The 22,358-nt window shown below is 40.1% G+C and overlaps 1 long non-coding RNA gene across 1 annotated transcript; it reads left to right on the top strand.

Moving 5' to 3' along the window:
• Positions 1-17,895: 17,895 nt before the first annotated feature.
• Positions 17,896-20,647, top strand: LOC310779838. Its single transcript, XR_014552860.1, has 5 exons — positions 17,896-18,004; positions 18,803-18,856; positions 18,962-19,024; positions 19,175-19,223; positions 20,083-20,647. It is a non-coding gene; the product is annotated as an uncharacterized lncRNA (long non-coding RNA).
• Positions 20,648-22,358: the final 1,711 nt, after the last annotated feature.

Genomic DNA, 22,358 nt, shown 5'->3' with positions numbered 1-22,358 from the left:
CAACTTTTTCAAGCTACTGTCATTTTCTTATCTAAATGTTTTTAGTGTTTGAGAATTTGGAGACCGAGATTCAAAGTGCTGTGGATCTTTACACATCCATTTATGTGTCTATTAATTAAATGAATGCTTCCTCTCCATTCACAGAAGTATCAACTCCCTCGGGAACTGAAGATACTATATTCTGAAGACAAACTGGGAACTGCTCGTGGTAAAATGATAGAGCTGATGCTGCCATATCATTATATTTTGACTTGTTTTTTTAATAATAATTAAATGTGTTACAGCTGAATGTAAAATGTCAGACAGCACCCATATATTTGATCCATAAAGAGAAGTGTGTCAGGCAACCAAACAAGAGAGAGATGGATTACTAGAAAACATGAAAAGTTCATACTTACATGACACATTGTATCATTTACAGTGTACAGATGTGTGCATACTATCATTGCACACATCTTTCTAATCAAACATCACACATGCATTTTCTATACCTGCTTATTCTTATTCAGGGTTCAGGGCTGGAGCTTATCCCAGCATGCATTGGGCACCAGGCAGGGAAACATGCACATTATTTTGTACAGAATGTATTTGATAGTAGATCATTTTATACAGACAGGTGATGTAGGTGAATGAAGTTTGTTGTTCCCAGCACAAACTGCAGGGCCATTGATGTTTTGTCATTCTAAGAGTTTATGGCTACAATATACTGTATATAGGCCTATATATTTACAATATATACTGTATATATATTTTGGTACAATTATATTTGTCACATTATTTTTTAAAGCTGCAGTAGGCTGTGCTGTTCACTGCTGATCAGCAGACAGTTTGTATTTAATGCTTTAGATTCATCACTTCCTGTGGGTGGAGAAGTGTCAGATCTGCCACCAGAATATCATTTGTGCAAATAGAGAGAATCTGATGATCTCCATTAGATGGGATGGGAGGCTCTGTTCTCTTCAGGGTGTATTTGTAAAAAAGAAAAAGAAATGATCCAGCTTTATGTCAGTATCTTATTCAGTGTTAGATGAGAAAGTCCGTATTGAACTAATGTCAACAGGAACATTTATCATTTTCCCTGTAAAAAAAACCTGTATATAGATAAGTACTTCATGCTGGAGTTCATAATGTATATTTTAAAGCTTGTTCTTTTATCAGTTTATGCAACAATAAACATTTGTTTCAGCAAGCTGTCAGTCTATGGTTTTTATATTGCTATGGTAATTTTCTCCATACAGCCATGTTTAATCTGTTCTATAATCCTCCCTCTAAATTTGGGCTCAGTGGTTAGCACTGTCGCCTCACAGCAAGAAGGTCGTGGGTTAGATCCTCCACCCTGGTCCTGTGTGGAGTTAGCATCTTCTCCCCGTGTTTTCTCTGGTTTCCTCCCACATTACAAAGACATGCTGTGTTTGTGTAGTACCACAATGTAAGTAAGTCAAGACAAATGTGTAGTACTGTACTATGTACTGTATATGATGTATGTAAGCTATGTTGTGTAGGATAGAAATATGATGTGTAGGCAATAAATCCCTTAGCCCCAAAGTGACCCTATTACTGTACTTTGTATACTATAGTACACTCAGCTCCATAAGACAATAGGGGGGAACTGCTGTTCAAAACGCTCTCCTACCCGTCTCTGATGTCCGATTGCAGATCTGAAGATATGATAGTCCTCCAACGGAAGCCGGTAATTTAGCCGGGGCGGTTAAAAAGATGCTGCTGCGCTGCGTGAAACAACCGTTTAAAAGCAGTCTTTCCACAGCGGAGAGGAGAAGCTTCCTAGTGCCGACAGGAACCGTGGGAGTTTGAGTATTTCATGACATGTTTTGCTTCCCAGGTGCGCTGGATTTGATGAGTTGATCACTGACCGAGCCGCCGTCTCCGTGTGACTGCATGTGTTTGCTCGCCACGTGCAAGCGGTGGTGCACCATGATAATGAGATCAAACACACCCTGCTGTAAATTCAGCACACAGGGTGTGGAAAGAGTAAGACTGCTTTTAAACGGTTGTTTCACGCAGCAGTATCATTTTAACCACCCCGGCTAAATTATTGGCTTCCGTAGGATTAATGTAGCCAGAGACAATAATGGTCTATGCCGAGAATGTATAACAATATGGTAAGCTTCAGTCTGACCGCATACATGTAGACAGTTTTATAATTTAATACTTAGTAAACAGCGAAACATTGAAATACCTGGGGACAAAATAAACAAATAATCATCACATGGGGGTCCGAGGCTCTAATGCAGGGATGTCAGAGATACGGCCCAGGTTTCATCCGGCCCGCGAGATGTTTTGGAATATAAAAAAAAAAAAAAAAGGAAATTATTATTATTATTAAATTCGCACCCCATTATCATGAACTACGTGTGGCTAATAAGCAAGGTAAGAGTTCATTCATAAGTTAATTAACCTGCACTACAAGGAAGTATGTCAGTAGGTCATCAGGTGTAAACAAAGCCGCCATGATGCCACGCTGGAATTGAATCGCGCATTCGGCTACCTACCAAAAAACAAAGGAATCAACAAGATGCTGTCGAAAAAGAGAAAGGTTGACACGGACTGCAGGCAGTTTCAAGATAAATGGAAAGAGCAGTATTTCTTTTGTGAAGTAAATGGGTAAATGAGTCGAATTGATTTTAGTAAAAAAAAAAATCCGGCCCCCATGAGGTCTCAGTTGAACAAATCCGGCCCTCTACCTAATATGAGTCTGACACCCCTGCTCTAATGTCTGTCTCTCTTGGGGTTTGTGATATGAAAAATGAAAGCTGAAAGATCCTACAGTACAGTTCTGTGTCAGTTCTTGCTAATAGGAATACTTCCCTCACAGCTTTTAGAAGGCAGACATATGGGCGTGTCCCTAAGCCTGCGTCTTGTGATTGACAGCCTTGATAACCAACGGCGCCACGTTCCTTCCTTCATCACTAACACTGGGGCTGAGGAAGGGGAACAGCCTCTCGGTGAAGCAGTAGATATGAAGGCTGGCAGAAAAAGGACAGGCACATATTGTATCTATAACTCTCTCTCTCTGCGCGTGTGTGTGTGTGTGTGTGTGTGTGTGTGTGTGTGTGTGTGTGTGTCTATGTCTATGTCTGTGTGTCATTGTGTGTGTGTGTGTGTGTGTGTGTGTGTGTGTGTGTGTGTGTGTGTGTCTGTCTGTGTCTGTGTCTGTGTCTGTGTCTGTGTCTGTGTCTGTGTCTGTGTCTGTGTCTGTGTGTGTGTCTGTGTCTGTGTGTCATTGTGTGTCATTGTGTGTCTGTGTCTGTGTCTGTGTCTGTGTCTGTGTCTGTGTCTGTGTCTGTGTCTGTGTCTGTGTGTGTGTCTGTGTCTGTGTGCTTGCTCGCCGGTCTCTCTCCCTCTCTGTTTAGACACAGACTGTAAAAGTTAAAACACAACTAGAACTAACAAATATATAGGCTGAAAAGCCAATGCCATCATAGGGAGGCATATAGGGAGGCATATGACAACAATCAATGATTGACAATAAACAATTAACAAACAATTGACTATGATCAACAATTAAATGATCAAATGAACTTCAAATCATGTTTTTCATGTAATTCTTCCTTTTTCTTTTTCTTTTTCTGTTTTTTTTTTTTTTTTACAATTTTATTTTCCTTTTTCACAAACATACAGTTGTAAAACATTCAGTTGTCACAGTCTTGATTAATTTGCATGTTCATTAATTTCACCCTTAATCCCCACCCCCCCCACCCCAACCCCTATACATACATCAAGTTAAAGTAAATTAAAGAATAATACACTCACACAAAATGATGTTACATTTGTCTTAACTTCACATTTTCCCTTTTTTCTTTCTTCTTTTATTTCACCTCACCAGATATTCCTTAGCTAAAAAAAAAAAAAAATGTTATTATACTTTTTCTGTTTTTCTTATTGGAAAGTCAACTTAGGCTATTCATTTGTAGGCTCCAAATCCTCTTATTTCACTCAAACAATGTGTGACACCAAAGGTCAATTAGCCCCGCCCCTAAAATGATGAAATCCCAAGCCTGCAGATTCAACTTGGACGTGGACTCGGGTAATGAGAAAGATAATGGGGGGTAATGGGGGGTAATGGGGGGTAATGGGGGTAATGGGGACTCGGACTCAACTCGAGCCTCGAGACAGTGACTTGACTACAACACTGGTCTAAACGTTTCACATGGTGCCACCTCAGCACCAATCTCCAGTGGCGAATAGCAGTGGAGACTACATTCTGTAATGGAAACATAGTTTTTTTTACTTGATTAAGATTGTGACAGATTGGTTCATCGTCATCTGTAGGAAAACACCTAATCTGAGAACGAAGATGCTATCACAGAGCTACGGATGTTAAGATCTACGTCAGCTAGTCACTGTAGTGAATATAAAACTCCAAACTACTAACTGTGAATGTTAGTGAGGAATATTAAAGTCTATAAAAGTGCAATATGGACAGTTTAAAATAAACCACCTTTATATATAGACAAATTAGAGATTTTTCATACTGCCCATATATATGACCATGCGGTGGTTTTGACTTAGTCAAGATTGTGACACATTGGCTCCGTCTTCCTTTCTCTTATTAAAAAAAAAAAAAAAAGCAGCTAGCTGATGAATATCGAAGTTCAAGCTAAATTCACAGCTGTTAGCACACTGAGGTTCAGGGAAATGAGAAAGATAACAAAGTAGATATAAAAAAAGGGGGGGGGGGGGAGGGAGGGGGGACATAATGGTACCAATAGTAAAGTGGATGTAAAAATGTCTTTAAACAGTATCAGTTGCAGGACAAAACATATCACATTTGTGTTTACTTGCATGGCATTTCCTTTGAAGACAGTTACAAGGTCGTTATAACTAAGCAAGTGTTAATTACATTCAGAGTGACCCAGACAAATGGGCTCAGCGAGACGATTTTGAAGTATTCCAAAAGTAATCCAAAGTATTCCGAATAGATTACTTAACTTGAGTATTGTAATGGAATACATTACATATTACAAAGTACATTTTAGGGCATGTTTTTCTTATTTGAAAGTCAACTTAGGCTATTGATTTGTAGGCTCCAAATCCTCTTATTTCACTCAAACAATGTGTGACACCGAAGGTCAATTGGCCCCGTCTCCCTAAAATGATGAAATTCCAAGCCTGCAGATTCAACTGGGACTTGGACTTGGACTCGGGTAATGAGAATGATAATGGGGGGTAATGGGGGTAATGGGGACTCTGACACAACTCGAGTCTTGAGACAGTGACTTGACTACAACACTGGTCTAAACGTTTCACATATTGCAACCTCAGCACCAATCTCCAGTGGTGAATAGCAGTGTATTGGTCAACCCAAACATAACAGAACATAAACCAAATAGAAATCCAAAAGAGAGTAATAAAGTCACCCTGACTGTATCTAGGTCATCAAACTTAATATCACAAACATCCTGTTTACCAACACCTATAGGACCAATCAGCGTGACGTCACTTGACACCCAGAAATGCTGAACCCTGCGGCAGTTAATAGTATGAGTTGTGCCAAACAAACCTTAATATCTCAAAAACATATACATCACATCGCTTATATTTTGACATTCTGAGTGAGAGCAGAATTAGCTCAAGAGTTTGATGTATAATATATGCATGTTGTGTTAAAGTTGTGTGAACTGTCGCAGTTTTTAAAATGTAAACAGAGTTAGCCGGCTAGAGTCAGCCACTCAAGCCTCGCGCCACTTGGGCTCCATAGGGTTCCATTGCCGTTGCCACCCAGTGAGGCGGTTTGTTTACCAAAATACTGCTCGGCTGATCCCTCGTATAGCACTGATCTATGAGTCATTGCGGATGTTGTCTATCTGTCTATCTATCTATCTAATTTATTTTTCAGCACAGCTCTCTCTCTCTCTCTCTTCCTGCACAGAGGGTTTAAGCTCACTCTGTACAGGAAGTGGAACAGTTGGTCAGAAGCAGAGAGACAGAGTGGAGCTGAGCTGGATGTGAGGATGGGGCGCACCTGTGTGCTCGTGTCATTCTGTGAGTACAACACTGACTTTCTGTGTTCCAATGGTACAATGTTGTGGTGAAAAGAACTGTTCTGATGATCTATGAGCAGTGGTTCCCGAACTGGGGTGCGCGTATCCCATGGGCTACTTGGAGGTACTTGAGAGAAAGGGGGAAATGCAAAAATGTAAGAATAAATCATGAAAATAAATGAAATGTTAAAATAAATCTGCTCAGGAGCAGGTTTGGGAAGTAACAGAATACATGTATTCAGAATACAGTATTTAAAATACTAAATATGAGTAACTATTCCATTACAGTTTATATTGTTTAAATAGGTGGTCATCTGAATACAGTAATTTTCTTTAAAAAAATATAATACTTGAAATACTTTTGCAGTGTACCTGCCTCACGACAACCCTGCTGCTGTACTCTGGTGGATTAAATGTTTCTTTAAACAGTATCAGTTGCAGGACGACACATACTACATTTGTGTTTACATACGTGCATCGATTATTGGAAGGATATAGAATTATCCAGCTCAGAACTGCCTTTCTGAGAGATAAGATCCATTTTAGTGCCTGTAAATCACATGAAATCTCTACAACACTTAATTACATCATTTAAAAAAATTAACCTTTATTTCACCAGGTAGTCACTTGAGATCAATGATCTCTTTATCGAGCAAGACCTGCATTTAAAATAAACAACAAGACACAAGCACAGACAAGAACATAAAATAATCAATTTCCAAAGATATGACACAAGTTTTGACAATCTTACCTCTTTTCAGATCGCTGGCAAGGCCGAGAAATACATGATGATATTTATTAGTGTAACATTCTCCTCACCTGTGTGCAAATGCCTACATTATGTAGGCCTACTACACTGAGGCCTGCATGAGGGGATTTTAACATAAGAAACCCTAACCCTATGTAGGCCTACTACACTGAGGCCTGCATGAGGGGATTTTAACATAAGAAACCCTAACCCTATGTAGGCCTACTACACTGAGGCCTGCATGAGGGGATTTTAACATAAGAAAATGTCTCTTTTAGAAAATTAATGATTGTGAAATTGGGTGAGGCGGCTAGAGATGCTATCACAGAGCTACGGATGTTCAAATCTACGTAGTCACTATAGTGAATCTAAAACTCCAAACTACTAACTGTGAATGTTAGTGAGGAATATTATAGTCTATAAAAGTGCAATATGGACAGTTTAAAATAAACCACCTCTATATTACAGACAAATTAGAGATTTTTCATACTGCCTGTGGTGGTTTTGACTTAGTCAAGATTGTGACACATTGGCTCCGTCTTCCTCTCTCTTATTAAAAAAAAAAGAAAAAAAAAAGCAGCTAGCTGATGAATATCAAACTTCAAGCTAAATTCACAGCTGTTAGCACACTGAGGTTCAGGGAAATGAGAAAGATAACAAAGTAGATATAAAAAAAAAGGGGGGGGGGGGACATAATGGTACCAATAGTAAAGTGGATGTAAAAATGTCTTTAAACAGTATCAGTTGCAGGACAAAACATATCACATTTGTGTTTACTTGCATGGCATTTCCTTTGAAGACAGTTACAAGGTCGTTATAACTAAGCAAGTGTTAATTACACTCAGAGTGATGCAGACAAATGGGCTCAGCGAGACGATTTTGAAGTATTCTAAAAGTAATCCAAAGTATTCCAAATAGATTACTTAACTTGAGTATTGTAATGGAATACATTACATATTGCAAAGTACATTTTAGGCCATGCATTCAGTATTCTGTAGTGGAATATACATTTGAAAAGTAACCCACACTGCTCAGGGGGCACTAATTGCAACTCTTTCACTCAATTTCTTACTTGTTATTTTCCTCAAAAAGGTGAGTTATTCATTCACTGCATCATTATGCTATATTTTTATCTTGCTGTTTTCTAAGCAAAATGTTGTAGTTGGGTAAATGGGGTACTTGGATTCAGAAATGAGGGAAAGGGTGTATACTGTGAAGCCAAAAAAGTTTGAGAACCACTGTTCTAGAGCAGGAGTACCCAAACTTAAGAATGAACCACTGTTCTAGAGCAGGAGTACTCAAACTTAAGAATTAACCAATGTTCTAGAGCAGGAGTATCCAAACTTAAGAATGAACCACTGTTCTAGAGCAGGAGTACTCAAACTTAAGAATGAACCACTGTTCTAGAGCAGGAGTACTCAAACTTAAGAATGAACCACTGTTCTAGAGCAGGAGTATCCAAACTTAAGAATGAACCACTGTTCTAGAGCAGGAGTACTCAAACTTAAGAATGAACCACTGTTCTAGAGCAGGAGTATCCAAACTTAAGAATGAACCACTGTTCTAGAGCAGGAGTATCCAAACTTAAGAATGAACCACTGTTCTAGAGCAGGAGTATCCAAACTTAAGAATGCCACGGCCCACTTTGAAATAAATGTGAAAATCTTTCGGGGGACACCCAACCCTTTAATCACAACTCTGATCAACACACGAGGCTAAGATGAGTTATTTCCCTATGGGTTTTTTTATATTATACATTTTTTATTTCAGAGCATGTGAACTTGGGCATAAGGAAAATTAATCATCCATACACATTCAAAAACATTTTGGCAAAATACCCAAAAGCAGATAGCCAACATTTTCTCCCCCCGTACTCATCAGAAGTATTTGCATGCATAACACATTTGTTGAGACAAAATGTGATGAGCAACAACAAGAAATCAATCCACAAGCTATTAATGCTAGGCTTTAAAAATGCTACCTTATCTGTAAAGAGGAGACTCGTGGGGTACCCATTGAACCAATTTGCATTCAGATAAATTGAGCTCAAATAGTTTTCCCTCGCCAAAATTTAACCTATGTTTGGAGCGTTATTTAGCCCCCTTCCTGACAAGCTAGCATATTCTGCTTGGTACCAATGGATGTGTTCGGTCTTCTAGTTCCTTCTGATAACAAGATTAGTTTAAAAATGACCCTGCTACAGCCATTTGATAGCCCGCAAAAATCGGGAGTGTTGGCAGACCACTCGTGGCCCACCTGCAGTACCTCCATGGCCCACTAGTGGGCCGCGGCCCACAGTTTGGGAATCACTGCTCTTAGTCTAGAAGAGCATCAGTGCTTTGTTTAATATCTTTGTCGCTGAAAGTGTGAATATTCTGTGTGTAATCAAGATGTTTCAATATAATGATGAAACAAAGAGTGTGGTGCACTCTGGTGCAGGTTAAAACATATGAATTTACATATTGGGCTCAAGATTCTGAGCTGTGGGTGAGTGATGCTGCTGTACAGTAAGTACAGTAGCCTGGCTGAGTGAGTGATGCTGCTGTACAGTAAGTACAGTAGCCTGGCTGAGTGAGTGATGTCACAAGTGTTATCTTCCATTATTGGCAGGTTTTCAGGCACGAGTGCCAGCTGCTTTACAGAAACGGGTCTAGATGCAGATATGGTGTGTGTGTGTGTGTGTGTGTGTGTGTGTGTGTGTGTGTGTGTGTGTGTGTGTGTGTGTGTGTGTGTGTGTGTGTGTGTGTGTGTGTGTGTGTGTGTGTGTGTGTGTGTGTGTGTGTGTGTGTGTGTGTGCGTGCGTGCGTGCGTGCGTGCGTGCGTGGGTGTGTTGGGGCGGGATACTATTGCTACATACCAGTCCCACATATTAATGCAATGTGGTCTCCAACCTGCACCATGCTCTGCTTTGCCTTTGTTGATTGTCATGTTGACAGTTTGATGTCTGATGATGTATCCATGTTTATTTTAGTGCTGAGTACACTCCTCTACCATGGACACACTCAAGGTGATGACACACTTTTCTCTATTCTATCTTCATTCACTCAAGATGAATCTCCACCCATCATTTCTCTTTCTAACTCGACACTTTTCCATTCACATCATTTCCCTTTGTTTCTGCACAACTTATGACAAAACTAAGCTATTTTCAGTATTTATTTATTTTTCTAATTGTACTTCGCTGTATGTGTTTGTGTTGGGAGAACAGATGCTCTGCTGACCCTTAAAGACAACTGGTCGCATATATTTACTGGAGATTCTGTTACCTTCATATGTGACATGAAGGAAGGAGAGGAGGCTGACTGGTGGTACACTATCTACAAGGATGGTCAAGCATTTGTCACATACTCTCTGTCTAAACGTTTCACATCGCAACCTCTAACACCAAGCTACAGTGGTGAATACCATTGTATTGGTTACCAAATACATAATACAAAAGAGAGTAATAAAGTCAGTCTGACTGTATCAGGTAAGTCATCAAACTTAGTATCATCAACATCCTGTTTACATCACCTATATATGCAGTGGTTCTCAAATGGGGGCCCGGGGACCCCCAGGGGTCCTTGGTGGTCTATCTGTTTATCATCTATCTATCATAATAACCCTGTTTGGTACTGTGTTTGTGTGATGTTTAAATGTAATTCTGATTTTATTGATCTTTACACTGTAAGTATTAGATTTTTTGATTCAGACCCCTTAAATTTGAACCAGATTGTATATTATTTATGGCTGTAAAAAATAATAGAGATCCGCACACTGGAGCAGCTCCACATATTTAATGACTACAAGATGCAAGATGCGTAACTTCTCTTCTATATTATTTATATCAGAGAGATTTCAACTTGAACATGTGTGTTTAGCAGGTTTAAAGCTAAGCAGATGGTGTAATCCAACATCATATTATTTTGTGTAAAGAACAAAGCATCACACACACGACCATGAGGGATAAGATTAAGTAAAGAAAGAAGAATGGCAGAGTTAATTTCTCACAATCAAGAGATTCACAGTGGGTTTGCACAACAAAATGTAGTGTAATTTTCTGTTGTGTGAACTGTATGGGGAAATTAATCAATTAATTGATTAACCAATTAATTAATTAATTACTTTGATAGATCCTGAGTGCATTGATCATGTGACTGAGCTGACTGACTGAAACAAGGCTCCTCTCCTGCTGTATAGATGCTGATGTGATCCTGGAAAGTCGTGCTTCTGCCGTGTTTGTGGGAGAGTCGCTGACTCTGCGCTGTAGGCATCGTGTTCAGGGAAATAAGAACAGAGTCAGTTTCTACAGAGATGGAGCACTAGTTAAAATGGACACAAACCACCTTTCAATCAAGATATCTGAAACCACAGAAGAGATGATCATTAATCCTGTATCAGAGACAGATCAGGGATCCTACAAGTGTAAATTTGGTGAGCAGGACGGTGCAGAATCCAAAGAGAAGGAACTGAGAGTGGAAGGTAAGATGATGTCATACTATGGTGAGAAATCTGAAAGTGTTTTTGTCATGGCAACATGACATCAAGAACTCCTTAAAAAGAAGGTGTGGACCTTTCCTCACTGATTGTGCAATATTCATCAGATCAGCTCAACTGATGATGTAATAAGTCTTTGTGTTCAGAGCTTTACAGCTACTCTGACCTATGAAGACTAAATAAATAAGAGTCATAATAAACACAGTCAAACCTGAGACAAATGTGGGTCAGGGGCGTAAAGTGTGTGTGTGTGTGTGTGTGTGTGTGTGTGTGTGTGTGTGTGTGTGTGTGTGTGTGTGTGTGTGTATGTGTGTGTGTGTGTGTGTGTGTGTGTGTGTGTGTGTGTGTGTGTGTGTGTGTGTGTGTGTGTGTGTGTGTGTGTGTGTGTGTGTAGGAGTGAGATTCGTCATTGCCTGAATTTTTGGCAATTTGACTCATTGAGGGGGATAATAATAATTAGTATTTATTATTATTATTATTATTATTATTATTATTATTATTATTATTATTATTATTATTCATTTTTCAATTTAATCCTAACAGCACGTAGACCTCAGGCCACACTGAGTGCTGACGAAACAGCCATACTGGGGGGCAGTGTGACACTGACCTGCTCTGTGGAGGGCTCTTCTGGCTGGAAGTTCTACTGGTACAGACAGGAGAAAGACTCTGATCCCCTGATCCCAGTAGATCATGATCCCAACTCAAATCAAATCAGCATCTCACAGGAAGGACTCTACTGCTGCAGAGGAGCGAGAGGAGACTCACTTTACTACACAGAGTATAGTGTAGTACAGTCAATCCACATTGATACATATGGTGAGTTTAACAATGTGTGTGTGTGTGTGTGTGTGTGTGTGTGTGTGTGTGTTTGTGTGTGTGTGTGTGTGTGTGTGTGTGTGTGTGTGTGTGTGTGTGTGTGTGTGTGTGTGTGTGTGTGTGTGTGTGTGTGTGTGTGTGTGTGTGTGTGTGTGTGTGTGTGTGTGTGTGTGTGTGTGTGTGTGTGTGTCTGTGTGGGTGTTCATGATTAGTATGTAGGATTCATGCCACAGAGAATAAGTTTGATGTTGTCATTTTGTGTCCTAATTGGGTATTCTTATTATGAACAGTTGTAAACAGGGCTGTTGTGACCTCGCAACACAACTGGCCTCAGATATACCAAGGAGAGAGCATTACTCTCAGATGTGACATCCAGGGAGGAGGAGACACTGAGTGGGAGTATGAATGGAGACCGACCGGTCTACAGATCGGTCCACAGGCCGGTCTACAACTTGGCTGGTCCGACTCACACGATAAACCTCCAAAACAAAAGGAATGCAGGATTAGTTCTATATTCTCCAGTGGTAAAGGCTATTGGTGTAAGGGCAGACAGAGAAGTGGACAGCAGGCTTCTACAGAGTGGAGCAGTGTCTTCAAATTGAACGCATCAGGTAAGTCAGATCAGTCTCATTCACTAGCAGAACACACGTACATGTGCAGTGTATTGAGTGTCATCTCTGTGTGAGTGGTGGAGACTGTGCAGCCATTTTGCAGCATCACAAGTTCAGCCATTAATCTGCAACCATCACAAATGAATCGTCCCTAATTACCAAATTAAAAGACGCGGCTCCATTAGATCACAGAGCTGCTCTTTACACTTCCTGAAAGATTCAGCGCCATCGCACGTAGAATGGCATAGCTCACTGACTCACTCACTCACTCACTCACTCACTCACTCACTCACTCACTCACTCACTTACTCACTCTCACAAAGACTTCACATTATAATATACCTTAATATTATATTTGGAGGTAGCACTTTGAGAAGAATGTACGTGTTGTTGGCAGAACATTCAATAATTTGGCTGCACAGATTAATGGCTAAAGTTGTGATGCTCCACAATGGCTGCACAGCCTCCAGCGCTCACACAGGGACACACATCACTGCACAGGTGTTCTGCTACTTCTGATCAAACTTCTTTCCAACAGTTACACCCACACCTGTCCTCACAGTCTCTCCTGTATGGCTGAGTCCTGGAGCCTCAGTAACTCTGAGCTGTGAGGTTGATGGTTCATCTGCAGGATGGAGGTTCTACTGGTACAAAGCTGTTCCCAAACCAGTCACCTACTTAAACTCCTACACCTATGAGCTGCTGCCTGGTAGCAAGGATGCTGCAGAGGGTTCCTACATCCTTCATGGACTGACACACACAGGAGGATATATGTGTACAGCTCAGAGAGGATCAGACCCAGTGTTTTACATTCAGGACAGTCAACCTAAATTTATCTGGTCTGGAAGTGAGTGTGATTAATTCACTCACTCACACAATCGCTCATCCATCCATCCATCCATTCATTCATTTATGGGCGAGCCATCGACTATATAGCCAGGTATAGATGACAACAGCTCTATGCAGTTTCTAAGTAGAGTATCTGAGGTCAGAGGTCACAGGTCGTGTATCCAGACAACCCCTACCCGCCTCGTCTCCAGCCCTGCTGCCCCTGAGACCCGCCCCCTCTGACGGAGCTGTGCATTCTATCACCTCCCACAACCCAACTACTCCTGTTCACCTCTAAAGCCCACTATCCACTCCACTATCTTCAACACTAACAAGTCCTAACCTGGCACTCTTCACCCCCCATACATACTGTAAACTCCCATACATACTGTGCAAACCTTTGGGGATAGAGCCTTCAGTGTGGCGGCCCCCACTCTCTGGAACTCTCTCCCGGCAGAGATCCGCAACGCCCCATCCCTTGACTCCTTCAAGAAAACCCTCAAAACTCACATCTTTAACAAAGCCTTTGGCCTCTAGTCCCCTCTGTTCTCTCTGTTTATTTGTCTGTATTTATGTGTCATTACTGTAAAGCGTCCTTGGGTTTCTTGAAAGGCGCTATATAAATCCAAGTCATTATTATTATTATTATTATTACCGTATTATGATTATTAAACTGTCTCACTTTCTAACCATTTTGTTAAACCCCAAATCTAGACAACACCCCCAAATGCCATAGAGAACCCCCTCCCCCCACACACACACACACACACTGCTGCTTTTTCTGTTCAACCAAATCCTATTGTGGCAGTCTTCACCCCCCATACCTACATGCACCATTTCAACTAGGATTATCCAGAACCATCAAAGTCAAAACATTGCTTGCGGTGTGAAAAGTTGCATATAATTATTATCTTTATCATCTTTAAATATCTCATATCTCTGCTCTCATTTTGACCTCTGATTGTGTGTTGTCTTTTAGATCATGGCTCATCAGCTTCTCTCACAGTGAGTCCCAACAGAACGCAGCACTTCTCCAATGAGTCTGTCTCTCTGAGCTGTGAGGGAAACTCTGATGAGTGGAGAGTGCGGAGTTTGAATAAACAAGGTTACCAGATATTACCGTGTTACAAGTGGTCAATGACTGGATCCAAATGCAACATCACCAACTATGTTAGAGATTTTTTGGATACTAAGATGGTGCACTATCATGAGGATGTGGTGTACTGGTGCGAGTTTGGATCAGGAGAGTTCAGCAACGCAGTCAACATCACTGTACATGGTGCGTTTAAATGATGATGATGATGATGATGATGATTATGAATAACAACAACAATAATAATAATAATAATAATAATAACAACAATAACAATAACAATTATAGCTGCTGCGCAGCAATGGGTCGTGGCCGGGCAAGTCTCAAGGCTTTGAGCTAGAGGTCTTCGGGTATGCCCGACCCCCGAATACCCGAGGTTCCGACCCGGACCCGGCCGGGTCTGGGTCCATTCAAAAGAAGTGCCAAACCGCTTGACCAAACCCTTAGAATAGTCATAGCACACCTGTCCTCAATAAGCCGCATGTTTTGAGTTCGGGCATGTCTATGTGGCGCAGAAATTGTGGGGGTTATTACGCGCCAAAAAAGTGGCTGCTGCGCAGCAATGGGTCGTGGCTGGGCAAGTCTCAAGGCTTTAAGCTATTATGACATCACAATTGCTCAAGTGACATCAGTGATGGCATCACAATTGCTTGACTGACTGATGACATCACAAATACAACCTAATTGCCAAAGGTAATTAAGGTAATTAGGCTATACACGCTGCCAGAATTCAACGTTTTGATGCACTGTGGGCTCAATTTTTGACCGATCGAAAAGCTGTTTTGATACTTTTGTGTAGAACAGTCTAACGATGCAGATACTGAAGTTTGGTGTCGTTTGAAGAAAAAATGTGGGAGGAGTAGGGTTTAATTCGTTTTTGCAGTTTTTGCAGTTTTGCGGTCTTTAGACTTCATAATTGGCCATAGGTTGCATTGTACAAAAGTTTCCCCTCATTTAGGCGCACATTTCGGTGAAAGTTGCAAAGCCATAGCACGTATGCCTGATTTTTTATGAATTTTTTAAGTTTTAAACTTTAGACGGTCGCTGTAGTGCCACCGTTAGGACTATTGGCCCCAAATTTGTGTCAAAGACGTTTGGCATGGGACTGGACCTTTGTGCAAAGTTTGGTTAGTTTTCATCCATGGGAAGTCGAACTTCCCGGGAGGAAGAAGAATAATAATAAAGGCAAATACAAGAAGTGGCCTGGCCGCTTCGCTGGCCCGGCCACTAATAATAGGAATCATTTACTTTTATTATTTATTTATTATTTATTTAGTCACCCCCATGCCGATGGAAGGACGGGTGATTTTCTTTCTTTCAGAATGCTCCCAAACAATTGAAGTTGATAGGATCAAACTGCTTCCAAACTGCTCCGATGATAATAGCTGTAATCCAAGTCTCTACAAGCCCTGAGATGCCAAGTTGATTTGAAAAGACATAATTTACACCCTGTTTTTAGCTTAAATCTTGACTGTATAGCTGCAGCTAGGACAGGTTCTCCAGCTCTTCTTCCTTTTTCCTATGGCTCCAGTGACGTGGGTGAATTTATCCTTAGACGCTTTTTCAGCAAGTAGCGAACAACTTAAATTATGTTCCACCCATACTGAATTGTATTTTCTAGCCAGTGATGTTTTGTAACAGTAGGTGTCCAACTTGAACAGTTGATATCGCAGTTTGGATTGAAACTCTTCATATTTATCTGTTTCACAGATGGAAATCTCATCCTGCTGAGTCCTGTCCATCCTGTGACTGAGGGAGCTTCTGTGACTCTTGGTTGTAAATCCAGGACAGAGCCATTACTTTCCAATGTGGCTTTCTATCAAAATGACACACTGATCCAAAATGACACCAGAGGAGAGATGACTATCCATGCTGTGTCTGAGTCACACCAAGGCTTCTACAAGTGTCAATACTCTGGAACAGAATCACCACAGAGTTGGATGGCAATAAAATGTGAGTCGAATTAAAACAATGTATTCTAAACACGAAACCCAGGTAGAAGTGCTGCTACTTCTAGGTTGGAGTAAGATCATTTAAATGTATCTCACTAAAAAGAACACATGTACTAAAGTCATGAAGCTACCTACAGGTACATGTTCCATGATTGTTTCTCCTTTCCAAGTGACTGAAGGGTCATTATCAGCTACTGTTGTGAAAAATGTTCCTTTTACTGTAGCTCAACAAGTCATGCATTATGGGAGATAACATTCAGAATAACTGTGTTTTGCTGTGAATGACTGATCTCATACAGTATGATCACTCCTACATCTAAAACAAAGTAGGAGTGAATTAGTAGAAATTACTTTTTTGGTTTTGAAAGCACAGTAATTTATTGTAATCACTTTCTATTGCTGTTTTCAATGTTAGTCAGATGTGGACATTTTAAGAGTTTAATCCAAAAAGTTATAGCTTGATCTGATATATCACTTTAAAATAAGTCAGTGTTCCCAGTGTCCTAGTGACATCACTGTTTTAAAACCTTTAATACTACCTCTGTAATTGCAGCAAGTTCTTCATCATTTCCGGTGTGGTTGATCATTGGACTGGTTATTGTCATTTTACTGATCATACTCCTGCTGCTGCTGTGGCTCTGCAGGAAGTCCAAGGGTGAGACTTTTTCCATATTAACGCAGGAGGTTCCAACCTTTTTTGGCTTGTGACCCCACTTTGACATCACAAAATATAGGGACCCCAGACATTCAAATTTCGGTACATCGATAATATCATCAGTGACATCATCAGTGACATCATTAGTGCTGTCATGTCACGTGCAAGCAACCATATGCTGACTTTTTCCCTCAGAATTATGACTTTAATCTGATAATTCTGAATTGAACAGAATTCTCACAATTCTGACTTTTTTCATAAAAATTCTGAGATTAAACAGAGAAGTCTTCGGACTTACCCCCCCCCCCCCCCCCCCTCAGACCATCTAACTTTATTCCTTTATTTTCAGAATCCTGACCTAAACTCAGATCTCAAAATATATTGTTAATCCTCTTCGGTAGTTTTAGATTGTGTGTGGTGTAAAAAAAAAAAGATAATAATAAATCAGGCGACCCCATTTGAATTCCAGGTGACCCCACTTGGGGTCGCGACCCCAACTCTGGGAACCACTGTGGATTAAACTCTGATTATTCAAAATCACTGAGCAATCCTTCCTTATGTCATGACACTGAATAGCAGAAGAACAATTTGTAAAGCAAAACTATATAACAACAAATGTGTTTTTCACAGATACATGTTGTGGCAGGTAAGTACAGAACCAATTCTCTCATCTTAATCTTAACCATAACAGTGGTAACTTCCATGTTATTTACTACATTTACTACATTTATTAGACCCATCCAGTCTCAGAGCAGCAACCAAGGCTCCACTACTGACCAGAGAGATGATCAAGAGAATGCATACGCCCCTCTTCAACATGGTCAGCCTTCAAACCAATCATGACTGCTCTTCACAACTAAAACTACAATAACATTTATAACAAGGACTTTCTAATCAATAGAAAGCTTTTTTTAAGAACAAAACATAAATAACTTTTGCTTGATCTATCGTTAAATCAGAAAAATAATCAAAATAATTTGATTTAAAACCAGCTGTTTTCATTTTATGGTGAACCTGTAAACATTTGACTATCTACCCTCGGATCAGGAGCAACTCATTACAATCACCCTCTTTTTATTCTCCTGGTTGGGAAAGCTATTGAGATCATCTTGAAAATGTGTCACAAATTGTAAACTTTCGTGGTTGAGTAGACTAATTGTGGTCTTCTAACTTGTCTAAAAAGCGAGTGTGTGTGAGTGCTCCACAGAGAGATAGTCAAATGATTCCAGGTTCACTTTCATTCATAAAACTGTTTATATACAGTGTAAAGTTAGAGTAAAGAGACGGGAAAAGACCACAAATAGTAACATCCCACATGATTTTTGATGCAAGTCTCACACTGCTGAACCAAACCAAGCCAGTACCTTTCCACTGTTGACTCTACAGTATGAAAAGACTATTGATGAAATGTGATACAGTAACATCTACAAAACAACCTAGGTCTCTAATATGAATCAAAATGTAATATATTTGCCTACCTCTATCTCTAAATGATATCCCACTGAACATACTCCATTTGAACAAGACGTGTTAGAAGAGATGAGGTTTAAGTTGCTATCATAGAATTATAGTGATTCATTTGACTTTACCTTTATTCTTATATTGACCTGTACTGTAGGTTATGCTGATGATGACTATGGCAATATCAGAGGCTCTGGAGACACTGGGAATGGTACAGTATTTACTTTATCATTAACATGCAGCAGTTGGAAATGCTAGAATCACTCAAATTAAGGTGAGTAACTGATTTCAATTCCAGTGAAAATCTACATTTCAGGTGGAGCTGCAGGTGAATCCAGTGACATCACCATTTCCTTGATTGAACTCAGAAACGTTCATGGTGAGAACACAGATTCTAAACATGATGCAAACAGAACAGCCAGCAATCACTAAGTGTTGTTGTTGTTGTTGTTGTTGTTGTTGTTGTTGTTGTTGTTGTTGTTGTTGGTGGTGTTTGTTTTTAAATGCATCATCTGATCATCCTCAACAGATGTGGATCCAGCAGAGCGCTCTGACTAAGAAAATAGTATCAACCACAGGTAAAGTTATATAAATATGATCCTCCATAACTTTCAGCCTGTTCGCTCATTTACACAAACTTTTCACTGAAAATGCATCATTATTATTTATTTTCTTTTTTTGGATCAAGCTTTTTTCTAAATTTTCTCCCATTTTCTCAACAATTGTACTTGGCCAATTCCCCTGTTCCAGTCGTTGCTCCACCCTCTCTGTCCTCATCTGGGGAGAGTTGTAGACTAGCACATGCCTCCTCCAATACATGTGCAGTTGCCAGCCACTTCTTTTCACCTGACAGTGAGGGGTTTCACCTGCAGGACATAACGCGTGGGAGGATCACGCTATTCCCCCCAGTTCCCCTCAGTTGATCACATCTGTTTAATCAATGAGTCTTGAGATGTCCCTTCTGTAGAGAAACACAGAGCTGTGCCCAGGTTTACACCCACTTGCACCTTGTAGTGTTATTGTGCAACATGTTGCTCTTAGACACAGCTTAACATGACTTGTGTCCTCCACAAATACACTTTTATTCATGTCAATGCAAACTCTTGTGAAAACCAGGGCGCTAGATAGTGATCATTCATGTTTTCTCCTGTGTTTTAATGTTATGTATGTATTTAAAAAGATGATTCAGACAGTATACATGCACTGCACTGGTCAGTGTTGTAGGTAATTCTGAGTATTTTTCTCCCTTTTCAGCAGTTCAGTACATTGTCACTGTAAAAGGGAACTTATTCACAACTTTTTCAAGCTACTGTCATTTTCTTATCTAAATGTTTTTAGTGTTTGAGAATTTGGAGACCGAGATTCAAAGTGCTGTGGATCTTTACACATCCATTTATGTGTCTATTAAATAAATGAATGCTTCCTCTCCATTCACAGAAGTATCAACTCCCTCGGGAACTGAAGATACTGGTTATTCTGAAGACAAACTGGGAAACTGCCCATGGTAAAATGATAGAGCTGATGCTGCCATATCATTATATTTTGACTTGTTTTTTTAATAATAATTAAATGTGTTACAGCTGAATGTAAAATGTCAGACAGCACCCATACATTTGATCCATAAAGAGAAGTGTGTCAGGCAACCAAACAAGAGAGAGATGGATTACTAGAAAACATGAAAAGTTCATACTTACATGACACATTGTATCATTTACAGTGTACAGATGTGTGCATACTATCATTGCACACATCTTTCTAATCAAACATCACACATGCATTTTCTATACCTGCTTATTCCTATTCAGGGTTCAGGGCTGGAGCCTATCCCAGCATGCATTGGGCACCAGGCAGGGAAACATGCACATTATTTTGTACAGAATGTATTTGATAGTAGATCATTTTATACAGACAGGTGATGTAGGTGAATGAAGTTTGTTGTTCCCAGCACAAACTGCAGGGCCATTGATGTTTTGTCATTCTAAGAGTTTATGGCTACAATATACTGTATATAGGCCTATATATTTACAATATATACTGTATATATATTTTGGTACAATTATATTTGTCACATTATTTTTTAAAGCTGCAGTAGGGCTGTGCTGTTCACTGCTGATCAGCAGACAGTTTGTATTTAATGCTTTAGATTCATCACTTCCTGTGGCTGGAGAAGTGTCAGATCTGCCACCAGAATATCATTTGTGCAAATAGAGAGAATCTGATGATCTCCATTAGATGGGATGGGAGGCTCTGTTCTCTTCAGGGTGTATTTGTAAAAAAGAAAAAGAAATGATCCAGCTTTATGTCAGTATCTTATTCAGTGTTAGATGAGAAAGTCCGTATTGAACTAATGTCAACAGGAACATTTATCATTTTCCCTGTAAAAAAAACCTGTATATAGATAAGTACTTCATGCTGGAGTTCATAATGTATATTTTAAAGCTTGTTCTTTTATCAGTTTATGCAACAATAAACATTTGTTTCAGCAAGCTGTCAGTCTATGGTTTTTATATTGCTATGGTAATTTTCTCCATACAGCCATGTTTAATCTGTTCTATAATCCTCCCTCTAAATTTGGGCTCAGTGGTGCACTGTCGCCTCACAGCAAGAAGGTCGTGGGTTAGATCCTCCACCCTGGTCCTGTGTGGAGTTAGCATCTTCTCCCCGTGTTTTCTCTGGTTTCCTCCCACATTACAAAGACATGCTGTGTTTGTGTAGTACCACAATGTAAGTAAGTCAAGACAAATGTGTAGTACTATGTACTGTATATGATGTATGTAAGCTATGTTGTGTAGGATAGAAATATGATGTGTAGGCAATAAATCCCTTAGCCCCAAAGTGACCCTATTACTGTACTTTGTATACTATAGTACACTCAGCTCCATAAGACAATAGGGGGGAACTGCTGTTCAAAACGCTCTCCTACCCGTCTCTGATGTCCGATTGCAGATCTGAAGATATGATAGTCCTCCAACGGAAGCCGGTAATTTAGCCGGGGCGGTTAAAAAGATGCTGCTGCGCTGCGTGAAACAACCGTTTAAAAGCAGTCTTTCCACAGCGGAGAGGAGAAGCTTCCTAGTGCCGACAGGAACCGTGGGAGTTTGAGTATTTCATGACATGTTTTGCTTCCCAGGTGCACTGAATTTGATGAGTTGATCACTGACCGAGCCGCCGTCTCCGTGTGACTGCATGTGTTTGCTCGCCACGTGCAAGCGGTGGTGCACCATGATAGTGAGATCAAACACACCCTGCTGTAAATTCAGCACACAGGGTGTGGAAAGAGTAAGACTGCTTTTAAACGGTTGTTTCACGCAGCAGTATCATTTTAACCACCCCGGCTAAATTATTGGCTTCCGTAGGATTAATGTAGCCAGAGACAATAATGGTCTATGCCGAGAATGTATAACAATATGGTAAGCTTCAGTCTGACCGCATACAGGTAGACAGTTTTATAATTTAATACTTAGTAAACAGCGAAACATTGAAATACCTGGGGACAAAATAAACAAATAATCATCACATGGGGGTCCGAGGCTCTAATGCAGGGATGTCAGAGATACGGCCCAGGTTTCATCCGGCCCGCGAGATGTTTTGGAATATAAAAAAAAAAAAAAAAAGGAAATTATTATTATTATTAAATTCGCACCCCATTATCATGAACTACGTGTGGCTAATAAGCAAGGTAAGAGTTCATTCATAAGTTAATTAACCTGCAC

The sequence above is a fragment of the Poromitra crassiceps genome, assembly GCF_964638095.1.
Source record: "Poromitra crassiceps genome assembly, chromosome: 7".
NCBI lineage: Eukaryota > Metazoa > Chordata > Actinopteri > Beryciformes > Melamphaidae > Poromitra > Poromitra crassiceps.
Note: the sequence above shows the minus strand (reverse complement) of the source record. Positions and strands in the feature narration are given on the sequence as shown.